The following is a 12372-nucleotide window of genomic DNA, read 5'->3' as shown; positions in this document are numbered from 1 at the left end:
GAGGCAAGTCTACTTGTTATGTATTGTAGGATTGCTTGGTAAGTTGATGCATTGCTACTTTTGCTTCTTTGTAGCATGCTTTTGTGTTTCAATTTCTACTTCATTTAGTACTGTAGCATGCTTTTGTATTTGATGCATGTCTACTTTGGGCATGTCCTTTGGATGCATTTAGTAGTTTGCTGTTCTTTCTTGTGTAAACTACTTTTGAGTAGCCATAAGCTGGAGGTGTTTCATGGGATAAAGTTCTTGTATTTGCTTACTTGTGTTTTACAGTAGGTTTTTTCACTACCTTTTGGAACCTTTAGTCAGGAGAATTTTTGTGATTGAGGATTTTAATTTGGATAAATTGTTGCAGTCTCCTTCATTAGCACAGCTTTATAGCTATTGGAAAGCAGAACTTCAACAAATTGCAGATTCTGATAAAACTGATTGCTCCTGGTAATCTTAAGGCTGGCATGAGATAAATAAGGTCTTCACTTATTGAGCGTGTAGCTCTAACTTTGGTTTGGCCTGTGTGTATAGACCTTTTTGCTTCAATGTGTTTTAACAGGTGTGGCTCAAGAAGTTTATTATTTGCCTTCTGACCAGATTTCAGATTTAGAGGTTGTTAAAACTGAAATTCTAAGATCCTATGACATCTTACAGATGTTGCCCATCTTAGAGAGATGGTTATTCTGGAGGAATCTAAGAAATGCCTTCCTCAGACTGTGGAAATGATCTTGAAAGAATGGCAGGTACTCCAGGTATACTAAGCAGCTAATTTAGCAGATGAGTTTGTGTTGACTCCCAAAAGTGTGTTTGTTCAGCCGTTTTGTACAAAATCTGAGGAGTACATTGAAAATACATCAGGTCTTAAGCCCAGCTCCTGTATTAAGGTTAAGAAAGGATTTTGAGGAAAATGTGTCTGACCTTGATCAGAAGCTATTTTGTTTATCTTTCAAAAAGCAGGGTCCTAAAGTGGCTGATTGCTTTGTACTGAAGAAGGCTAGCTCTTTTAAACATTAGGTCTAGTGAATAGCTTTTAACTAAACCTCCATCTTTTGAGTTTGAAAGTAAAAACGGTTCAGTTTTTGAGGATTACATGCCATTCCTGATTGATGGGTTGGTGTTTGCAGGTGACATTGAAAGTCATTGTTTTTTGTTTAAGGATGGTGAGAAATTGCTTGTTCAGTTACCACAGAGTACATAGAAAGCATAGGTAAGTGAGTTGACCCAGAAGACTTTTGCTGTGTTTTATTTCTTCCTCGGGAGATAGAAAGCTGTCTTAACTCTTGAGTTTGACTCTAAAAACCATGATTCCCCATTCACTTACATTGTATGTCTGAAAGAATGCAACGGTTTGAATTAAAAATCGTCGTTTGTGTTCCACTGGAACTTTTTGGTGAACTGTCCCTTTAAGACTTTTTCTTTAATTCTCTTTATTGCCTTAAACTTAAAGTCCTCAAGGATTGTACTTTTTTTTTTTAACTCACTGAAAGTTTAATCTGTCTGTGTGCCGCTCTCTGCTGTCTTCACTGCAAACATGACTGCACCCTAACGGCTCTACTGAGCTGACCTTGATGTGCTTGATATAAATACGATTTTATTAGAAATTTGTGTATTTATTTCATTGTCAAATGCCTTTCCGGTCTGGATTTGAACAGGAGTCTGCCAGTTGGCGACCCCTGCCCAACATTCAGTGAACAAAATGTGCCCACAAAGATGGGGTCCAGTTCATTAGTATATGAAGACAGCTATCATTGGATGCACTGGCCATTATTCTTGGTCAGCAATAGGCAGTTCTGGTCCTAGATGACCACAGTTCTACACAGTTTAAAAGTCCTGTTAGGCATGGGGCTAATCTCTGCAGGAGAGTGGCCCTCCAGAACTGAAATGGCCTGTTCTTGGTCTAAGTGGCACCATGTGCCTTGTCCCATTATGTTTAAACATCCATAAATTCACTTTAAAATGGAATGGCACACAGAGAGCTCCTAAATGTTTGTTAAATATAAGTGTTTTTAAGTTCGTTTGACCACTGCAAAAAAAATAAAAAAAAAGTCAAGAACAATGTAGTGCTTTGACCTCCTCAAGGACATGTCAGGGGACACACAGCTAGCTGTAGGAAAGCACTTAAGGAAAGAGAGTCACTGGTGCGGTTAATAATAATAAAAAAATAATTTTAAAAAAGGAGAAAAAAGATGAAAGCTCTCTAAAAGCTGATTATGATGACTTCTATAAATAGCAAAAGTGAAAGCATGGCATGTGTTGGGCAGCTACTTCTGGAGCCTATTGACTGTGAATCATTCTTATATAAGAAATTGTAAGTTTGTTCAGGTATACATAAATGAACTGTGTAAAGGGAGGGATTTCACTTTCATAAAGACTTTTAACTGTGTATTGTAAATTAAGTTTGAGATATATAAATTTGAGATATATTATAAGAGGGTTATATTATAAAGATATAAATATATTATAAATTGCAAATAAATTAAGATTTTAGCCTATAGTTAAATAACAGGTGGTATTGGGGGAGGGAAATTCTCATCATAAAAAGTATTTGGTGTAAGAGCAGACATTATTATTATAATTATTATTATTTAAATAAAATACAGTATGAGCAAATCACCACACCTGTGGTGTCATTTTTCTGCTGCTTTAGAGTAGTTCTAATTAAATGCCATATCAGATTAAACATTGCTTGTCTGGCAGTCTGTCCCTATTGGTAGATGCTGTAAATGCAGGAAAAGAAGAAGAAGAAGAAGAAAAAGCTTATTCATCCATCTGGGGTCCTTCAAAATTATCTGTTTTAATTTATTTATGCAGCTTTTGGAAATACATATTGTTTTAATCGAACTTTTCAAGGAATTGTAATTCACACAAACCAAAGCATTTTGTGAGAATACACAAATACTTTTGAATTGAACTCAATGGAAAACACTTTGTACCTGTATTTACAGCATCGAAAGAGCAGACTGCCAAAACAAATCAGCCAAACTGTGCAATTTCCCAACCTGCAATTTATTACATTGAATATCCACTCACTCAGAAATATGTAAGACTGCAGAAGGAAAAAGGGTTGTAAACTATGTTTTATCTTGGGAATTAAATCTGTGGGAATTGCTAGCAGATGAAAGTTATCACTTCAACAAAATAACATCCTAAACAGATCTCCATCAAACAGCAGTGGAAATGGAGAGTTCAGAGTCACATGGAGATATCCTTTTTTCTGAAGTGAGCCGAGAATAAAACCAGCCATCCTACGCCTCCTCCTCAAAGAAGTCACTAAATGTTGCCAGAGACATAAGGGCTCCCCTCTAGGCAAGCAGCCAAAGAACAGAAAAAGTGTTGTACTTCCCACGACTACTTGCTAGTCAGGGCAATCAGACTGAAAACGTGTTCTCTCCACATGCCTCACTTGTGGTTGGTTTCAGAGACTCTAGCATAAGAGGGAAGCCCAGTTTCAAAGGATGATACACTGAATGCTGCAAGTCATCAACTGAGAGCAGTTTTGGGTAACTATAATGCATTTACCTATATCTCAATAAGTCAGAGAAAGATGGCTCAGTTATGCTGTTTGAAATATTATTACTGAAGCCATATGTACTCAAAGAGTACTTACCCGGGCTCTGTCAGAGAGAGCACAGACTAATTCAGCACACTGGCAGCTGTTTTCATGGGAAATGATAGAGCCTATTAACACAGTCACGATGCCAGTCGAATTAGAGCAACAGAGTGAGTTGAAGAGGGGTGTAACCATGTCAGATATGACAGTGTGACAAACAGCTGAATTATGAGTCATATGCTTTGATCATGTGTGAACTCTGTGTAATCATCTACAAGAATCTGTGCATAATTAGCAAAACCTGTCAGCAAATTATATATATATATATATATACATGCTAAAATACCTGAACCTAGCTGGTGGATTTGGAAAGGTGGGGATCAGTATGTATACTCTCCATATATAACAACAAGCTCATAATATAAGCAAATATCTATTTGCAATTTTTTTCTTTTAATTATTTATTTTTAAGACATAAATTACTGCAAAAGTGACTTTTTCCATTTTAAAATATGTGTTGGAAAATGGAAAAAATGTGTGTCGTCATTCTACCAACATGTTTTGGCTTCTTCTTTTTTAATTGCTCTGGGTCATGGATGTTATGGTGTTTGCTTATTTTTTTGTCAAAATAATCCATTGCCTATTAGTCTGTAAATAAGGAGACTCTCTTAAAGCCAGCACAAAATAGACAGTGTGGATGTAAATGCTCATAGCAATGAAGCAGCACCTCAGATCTTCTCCTCAGTCAACGTTAATAATGTTAGCTGTAGTTGCCCATTAAGAACTCACTAATTCAATTACATGAAATTCAGTTCAGTAAAAGTAACTTCAGTAAGAAATGAAGTAAGGTCAGAGTGAAATGCTGGAAATGAAAATAAATTAATTGCCCTGAAAAAGAACAGTTAAATTATAGTTGATCAGAGCGACCTCAAGGAAAGAACTTCCTTGACTAAAAATTCTTTCATAATTTTTAGGCCCTGGTTTCTTCTTATATAATTTACAGGCTTTTATATTATTTATTTTCCTTTAAAACTTAATTAAATAAATAAATAAATAAATAAATATCACAGAATTTTTTTTTTTTTTTTTTTTTTTTACAACTACTGTACCTGACAGAAAAATGGCATAATAATAATTGTTCCTTTGGGCTTAATTGTACTGAATGTGCACTTGTTATCTGATAAATTATAAATTAATTACTGTCTTGAATTTTTTTTTTTTTTTCTCATGTTGATGTATGTGTCAATGATTTTTTTTTTTAATGATATAAAATAGTATACTTACACGAGAGGTCACGTGATGGTCGAATTGACAGCCAGTTTTTATTTTTGCTCTGCATATTGTCAGTATAATGTACGGAAACAGACCTGTTTAAAAGAGTCTTCATCCCTCCTGGGGTGGCGCCACTCTTCTCTAGAAATATGGCACATAGTCTTAGTGTTTATACTTGACTAACTGGGGCCCAGGTCAGGAAGCAGACAGACTGGCTAAACCGACCGTCTGCTAGCTGCCTCCCGTCACAAAGGTCAGTTAATTCTCAGCACATAGAGACTCTTTCACCTAGATATCACACTATAGAGACTGTGTCTGTTCCCCGAACTAGAAAATACAAAAAACGTCCAAACCAAGTTAAGGTTAACAATTTAATTGAGGTTCAACAAATAAAAAACAAATGCAATATGGATAAACAAATGATAAAGATCTTATTGAATATCAGATCCATTTCTACGAAAACACTTTTTGTAAATAATATGATCACTGATCATAATATAGATGTGCTCTGTTTGACAGAAACTTGGCTAAAACCTGATGATTACATTATTTAACCACCCAAGATTACTGTTATAAACACGAGCCACGTCTAAAAGGCAAAGGGGGAGGAGTTGCTTCAATTTATAACAACGTTTTCAGGATTTCTCAGAGGGCAGGCTTCAAGTATAACTCATTTGAAGTAATGGTGCTTCATATAACATTATCCAGAGAAACCAATGTTAATGATAAATCCCCTGTTATGTTTGTACTGGCTACTGTATACAGGCCACCAGGGCACCATACAGACTTTATTAAAGAGTTTGGTGATTTTACATCCGAGTTAGTTCTGGCTGCGGATAAAGTTTTAATAGTTGGTGATTTTAATATCCATGTCGATAATGAAAAAGATGCATTGGGATCAGCATTTATAGACATTCTGAACTCTATTGGTGTTAGACAACATGTTTCAGGACCTACTCATTGTCGAAATCATACTCTAGATTTAATACTGTCACATGGAATTGATGTTGATAGTGTTGAAATTATTCAGCCAAGTGATGATATCTCAGATCATTATTTAGTTCTGTGTAAACTTCATATAGCCAAAATTGTAAATTCTACTTCTTGTTACAAGTATCGAAGAACCATCACTTCTACCACAAAAGACTGCTTTTTAAGTTATCTTCCTGATGTATCCGAATTCCTTAGCATATCCAAAACCTCAGAACAACTTGATGATGTAACAGAAACTATGGACTCTCTCTTTTCTAGCACTTTAAATACAGTTGCTCCTTTACGCTTAAGGAAGGTTAGAAAACAGTTTGACACCATGGTATAATGAGCATACTCGCACCCTAAAGAGAGCAGCCCGGAAAATGGAGCGCAGCTGGAGGAAAACAAAACTAGAGGTATTTCGTATTGCTTGGCGGGAAAGTAGCATATCCTATAGAAAAGCATAAAAAACTGCTAGATCTGATTACTTTTCTTCTCTTTTAGAAGAAAACAAACATAACCCAAGGTATTTATTCAATACAGTGCACTCTAAAAACGGCTGGGTTATTTTTTAACCCAAAATGCTGGGTTGAGTCTGTTGGGTCATTTTGTTGGGTTATTTTATTTCTTTTTAAACACTTTTGGGTAGTTTCATTTTACCAGGTGTTGGGTTAAACCTGCTGGGTTGCGTCGCTGGGTTGTTTCAGGCCAGCGCTGGGTTATTTAACGCGCCTTGAAGATGTTTAAATCGCTCCCCAACTGTCACTTTGGAAGAACAACGGGGCAAAGCAACGGCTTTCAACTGTTTAAAGGTAAGTTTATTTAATGTTTTCAATAATTATTATTTTAAATTGGCAGAATTATAACTTTTTTTGCGGCAACTACTGTTAAACTTCTACAGGCCAACATTATTTACGTTAAATGATGAACAATTTACCTCAAACGGCCAACCTACGTTACGTTACTTGACTCATAATCGTGTTAAGGTATCTGAGACGACAGATTAATAAAGTTTTATTAAGTTTCAGACAGTGACTGATGGCTGAAATATCAGAATACCTGTGAAAAAGTAAAAGTAGTAAAAAAGGAAAAAGTAGTTTCTGACACTGAAAAGCGAATTTGACATTTAAGTGAGTCAAATGAGTTCAAAGAGTGAATATGACTTTCTGCTCTAATGTAAACGCCTGCAGTTGTCCATATCGACATGTAAATCATACAATTACGTACAATAGTCGGACCGCAGGTCTAAAAGAACCGACGATCCAGTTCAAATAAACCGGTTCAAAGTGATTCCCCGAAAAGAATCGACGTCTCAGGGCATTTCAAAGTGCGCGCACACACAGCGATTGACGTAGGCCGCGTTAGTGAGGTGATTTGATGCTTTTGTGGTTTATAAAGTCTTTTTACATACAAATTATAATTAAAAATGTGTTTTTTTCCATACATTTGTGAGAGAAAAACTCGTCGAGTGCAGTCTTATTGAGGCGTCTAACGGTAAGTTCGTGTTTATTATACATTTTACATAATTGTTTGTCTGTGATAATCAACTAACATTAACCCTCACGTAACTTAACGCACATATATTTTTATTTCGTGCTATAGTTAAAGCTGCACCAGAATGTACCTAATTTATGAGCGTAAACATCATATATTAATTTTCCAGATCGTGTTTTTGACTTGTCCTTATCACTTCTATAAGTTTTTTATATATGGACTGTTTTACCTACGTGACTTGTCATAGACATGTCTGTGTGCGCGCTTGCAATTTGATCTCCCTCATCTGTGCCAGTGACTCTGTGTGTTTGATATAGCCAGCATATTAACATAAAACTGTGATTTATAATGACTGGAACATCCCATTGATTAGACAGTTTGAAAGCACACCTTTCAGCCAATCACTGTCATATTCTGCTTCTGTAGACCAACTCATAGGTGAATTTAACTCATAATCATGATGGGTCAATTTCATGATTAACTTCACACAGTTAATTGAACTGAATCACTGTTATTAAAACAATTTGTGTTTTTTTTTTTTTTTTTACTTTATGTTAAAGGTTGGAACAAACATGGAATTCCTTAACTGAGCAGAGTCCACAAAGCCAATTGTCGTGGAGATTTAAAAATGACAGCAGATCTCTCAGGCATTGATCATAATCAATGGACAGGTAAGGATATTCTGGACTATTTGCAAAAGGAATTGCAAATTGTATATTTAATTGTATTTTTCCACATGTAGACACATACATTGTGACATAGTCCAAACTCAATTGAAAAGCATTTGTATTTCAGATGCTTTACACAGAAAGCTGTCAATTTGTGTCAAGGGTGGGACTATACTATGGGGCGTGTTTGTATTGGGAGATATTTTGTAGTTTTTACCCCAAATCTCTCACTGTTTGCACTCTGATGCACGTCAGCAAACAACATTGCAGTTCTACTCTCATTTACCTATTTGCATCTTACCCTATATTTTATTCCTCCGGTGAAAAGCATTTGGTTAATGGTGAATATTGACCAATAGTACCATGTGGCTCTAACTGTTAGCAGGGGATAGTAGCTGCATTTGGGGTAAAAATGACAGAATGATTTATTGTGTGATGTGCCAAGAATAGAGGGAGATCCGGGTTGCACTGTCTGTTCTTTATCACGCATCTCTTGGAGCGGCAGCTGCCTTTCGTAGTGCCTTAACCTCCATTGTTCAAAGCATTTGGCACAATTGTCTTTGAGTGACATCACCTCCCAATACAAACACTCTCCATAGTATGGTCCCACCTCTGACAAAAATTGACATCTTTCAATGTGAGGCATTGGAAATTCAGATGCTAAAGATTCCATTTGAGTTTTGGCAGGTAACGTGCGACACAGTGAAAAAACAGACATGATAATTAATAACACCTCATGTACTTGTTCTTATGTTGCATCTATGCTAACATTAGTCTGTTTCTCTCTTATTCCGAGGTCACCGTAGCCACCCGTATCCAGTACACATCCAGATCAGATGGTGGATCAGCACCTAGAAAGGACCTCTACTGCCCTGAAAGACAGCGGAGACCAGGACAACTAGAGCCCCAGATACAGATCCCCTGTAAAGACCTCGTCTCAGAGGACCACCAGGACAAGACCACAGGAAACAGATGATTCTTCTGCACAATCTGACTTTGCTGCAGCCTGGAATTGATCTACTGGTTTCGTCTGGTCAGAGGAGAACTGGCCCCCCAACTGAGCCTGGTTTCTCCCAAGGTTTTTTTTCTCCATTCTGTCACCGATGGAGTTTTGGTTCCTTGGTTTTCCTTAGTTGGGGACAATTAATATCAAGCGATATCATCGACTTGATTGAACAGAGGGACGATACATCACTGAATCAATGATGAACTGACTTTAACTGAAAACTGTGTTTACTGTGTTTACTGTTGTCCCTTTGCATTATTACACACTATTTTCCTATTTAATACTGTAAAGCTGCTATGATGCAGTATTTGATCAATATGACAGGCTTATTACTCATAATACATGGAAAATACAGCTACAAACGGATTTTGTTTTTCCATTTGAAATTTGGCAGTCACTGTGCATTCATGAAAACTGAAACCGTTTTCTGAAGATGAACGAAGGTCTTAGGGGTTTGTAACGACATGAAGTTGAGTAATAAATGACAGAATTTTCATTTTTGGGTGAACTATAAGTTGAACTACCCTAAGCAGTGCACATCTACCTACGTAGGAGTCTTTATATACTTGATATTAATTTAAGGACATGATTTGACATTTAAATTTAAAGAATGTTAATTGTCAATGTAATTTCACTGTGTATTTAAATAGCTAAAAATGTCAAAATGTAATAGTTAAACAGCTAGACACAGGTCATTCAGAAATAATTTTATTTATTGCAACTGTATTTCTGTGATTTTTTTTTTTTTTTTTAATTTATTTATTTTGTATTTGCTGGAAACAAAAAAAGGGAAAATTCCATGTTGTTTGTCATTGGTACAAATTTTTGAATGTCAGATGGCAATAAAAATATTTTTTAACAGTCTAAATAACCTGTATTCTTCATTATTTATTAATCCATGATTGCTTTAAGCAAAAGTGAAATTATGAGAATAACCCAGCAAGAATAACCCAGAATCATAAAAATGCAAACCCACACATGGTAAAAATGACTCTATCTTGGGTTTTCTCAATAACCCAGCATGCTGGGTTAAAATGTGTAAACCAGCATGCTGGGTTACTTTAACCCAGCACGTGTTCTGTCCAATATTTACCCAGTGCTGGGTTGCCAATTGGGTTATTTTTAACCCAGCCATTTTTAGAGTGTGGCTAAATTAACGAAAAATAAAGCCTCAACAAGTGTTGACATTTCCCAACACCACAACAGTAATGACTTTATGAACTACTTTACTTCTAAAATCAATACTATTAAAGATAAAATTGCAACCATTCAGCCGTCAGCTACAGTATCACATCAGACAGTGCACTATAGACCCCCTGAGGAACAGTTCCACTCATTCTCTACTATAGGAGAGGAAGAATTGTATAAACTTGTTAAATCATCTAAACCAACAACATGTATGTTAGACCCTATACCATCTAAGCTCTTAAAAGAGGTGCTTCCAGAAATCATAGGTCCTCTTCTGACTATTATTAATTCCTCATTGTCATTAGGATATGTCCCCAAAACCTTCAAACTGGCTGTTATTAAGCCTCTCATAAAAAAACCACAACTTGACCCCAGAGAACTTGTTAATTATAGACCAATCTCAAATCTCCCTTTTCTGTCCAAGATACTAGAAAAGGTGGTATCCTCACAATTATATTCCTTCTTAGAGAAAAATGGTTTATGTGAGGATTTCCAGTCAGGATTTAGACCGTATCATAGTACTGAAACTGCTCTCCTTAGAGTTACAAATGATCTGCTCTTATCATCTGATCGTGGGTTTATCTCTCTATTAGTTTTATTGGATCTTAGTGCTGCGTTTGACACAATTGACCACAACATTCTTTTGCATAGACTTGAACACTTTGTTGGCGTCAGTAGAAGTGCATTAGCATGGTTTAAATCGTACTTATATGACCGCCATCAGTTCGTAGCAGTGAATGAAGATTTATCATATCGATCACAAGTGCAGTATGGAGTACCTCAAGGCTCAGTACTAGGGCCGCTACTCTTCATGCTTTATATGTTACCCTTGGGAGATATAATCAGGAAACATGGTGTTAGCTTTCACTGTTATGCTGATGATACGCAGCTCTATATTTCCTCGCAGCCCGGTGAAACACACCAATTTGAAAAACTAATGGAATGCATAGTCGATATAAAAAATTGGATGACGAGTAATTTCTTACTGCTAAATTCAGAAAAAACAGAGGTGTTAATCATAGGGCCTAAAAACTCTGCTTGTAATAACCTACAACACTGTCTAAGATTTGATGGTTGCTCTGTCAATTCTTCGTCATCAGTTAGGAACCTAGGTGTGATACTTGATCGCAATCTTTCCTTAGAAAGCCACGTTTCTAGCATTTGTAAAACTGCATTTTTCCATCTCAAAAATATATCTAAATTACGGCCTATGCTCTCAATGTCAAATGCAGAAATGTTAATCCATGCATTTATGACTTCAAGGTTAGACTATTGTAATGCTTTATTGGCTGGTTGTTCTGCACGCTTGGTAAACAAACTACAGCTAGTCCAAAATGCAGCAGCAAGAGTTCTTACTAGAACCAGGAAGTATGACCATATTAGCCCCCTGTCCACACTGCACTGGCTCCCTATCAAACATTGTATAGATTTTAAAATATTGCTTATTACTTATAAAGCCCTGAATGGTTTAGCACCTCAGTATTTGAATGAGCTCCTTTTACATTATACTCCTCTACGTCCGCTATGTTCTCAAAACTCAGGCAATTTGATAATACCTAGAATATCAAAATCAACTGCGGGCGGCAGATCCTTTTCCTATTTGGCACCTAAACTCTGGAATAACCTACCTAACATTGTTCGGGAGGCAGACACACTCTTGCAGTTTAAATCTAGATTAAAGACCCATCTCTTTAACCTGGCATACACATAACATACTAATATGCTTTTAATATCCAAATCCGTTAAAGGATTTTTAGGCTGCATTAATTAGGTAAACCGGAACCGGAAACACTTCACATAACACCGTACTTTCTACATCATTAGAAGAATGGCATCTACGCTAATATTTGTCTTCTCTATGTTCCTCTCTTGTTCCGAGGTCACCGTGGCCACCAGATCCAGTCTGTATCCAGATCAGAGGGTCACTGCAGTCACCCGGATCCAGTACGTATCCAGACCAGATGGTGGATCAGCACTTAGAAAGGACCTCTACTGCCCTGAAAGACAGTGGAGACCAGGACAACTAGAGCCCCAGATGCAGATCCCCTGTAAAGACCTTGTCTCAGAGGAGCACCAGGACAAGACCACAGGAAACAAATGATTCTTCTGCACAATCTGACTTTGCTGCAGCCTGGAATTGAACTACTGGTTTGTCTGGTCAGAGGAGAACTGGTCCCCCAACTGAGCCTGGTTTCTCCCAAGGTTTTTTTTCTCCATTCTGTCACCGATGG

General features: G+C 36.8%; 1 long non-coding RNA gene across 1 annotated transcript; it reads left to right on the top strand.

The window, feature by feature from the left end:
* The first annotated feature begins 7231 nt into the window (after positions 1-7231).
* LOC113037863 (uncharacterized) lies at positions 7232-8796 on the top strand. Its single transcript, XR_003274697.1, has 3 exons — positions 7232-7279; positions 7840-7950; positions 8744-8796. It is a non-coding gene; the product is annotated as an uncharacterized LOC113037863 (long non-coding RNA).
* Positions 8797-12372: the final 3576 nt, after the last annotated feature.

The sequence above is a fragment of the Carassius auratus genome, chromosome 20, assembly GCF_003368295.1.
Source record: "Carassius auratus strain Wakin chromosome 20, ASM336829v1, whole genome shotgun sequence".
NCBI classification, from domain to species: Eukaryota; Metazoa; Chordata; class Actinopteri; order Cypriniformes; family Cyprinidae; genus Carassius; species Carassius auratus.
This window is presented reverse-complemented; position numbering and strand designations above follow the sequence as displayed.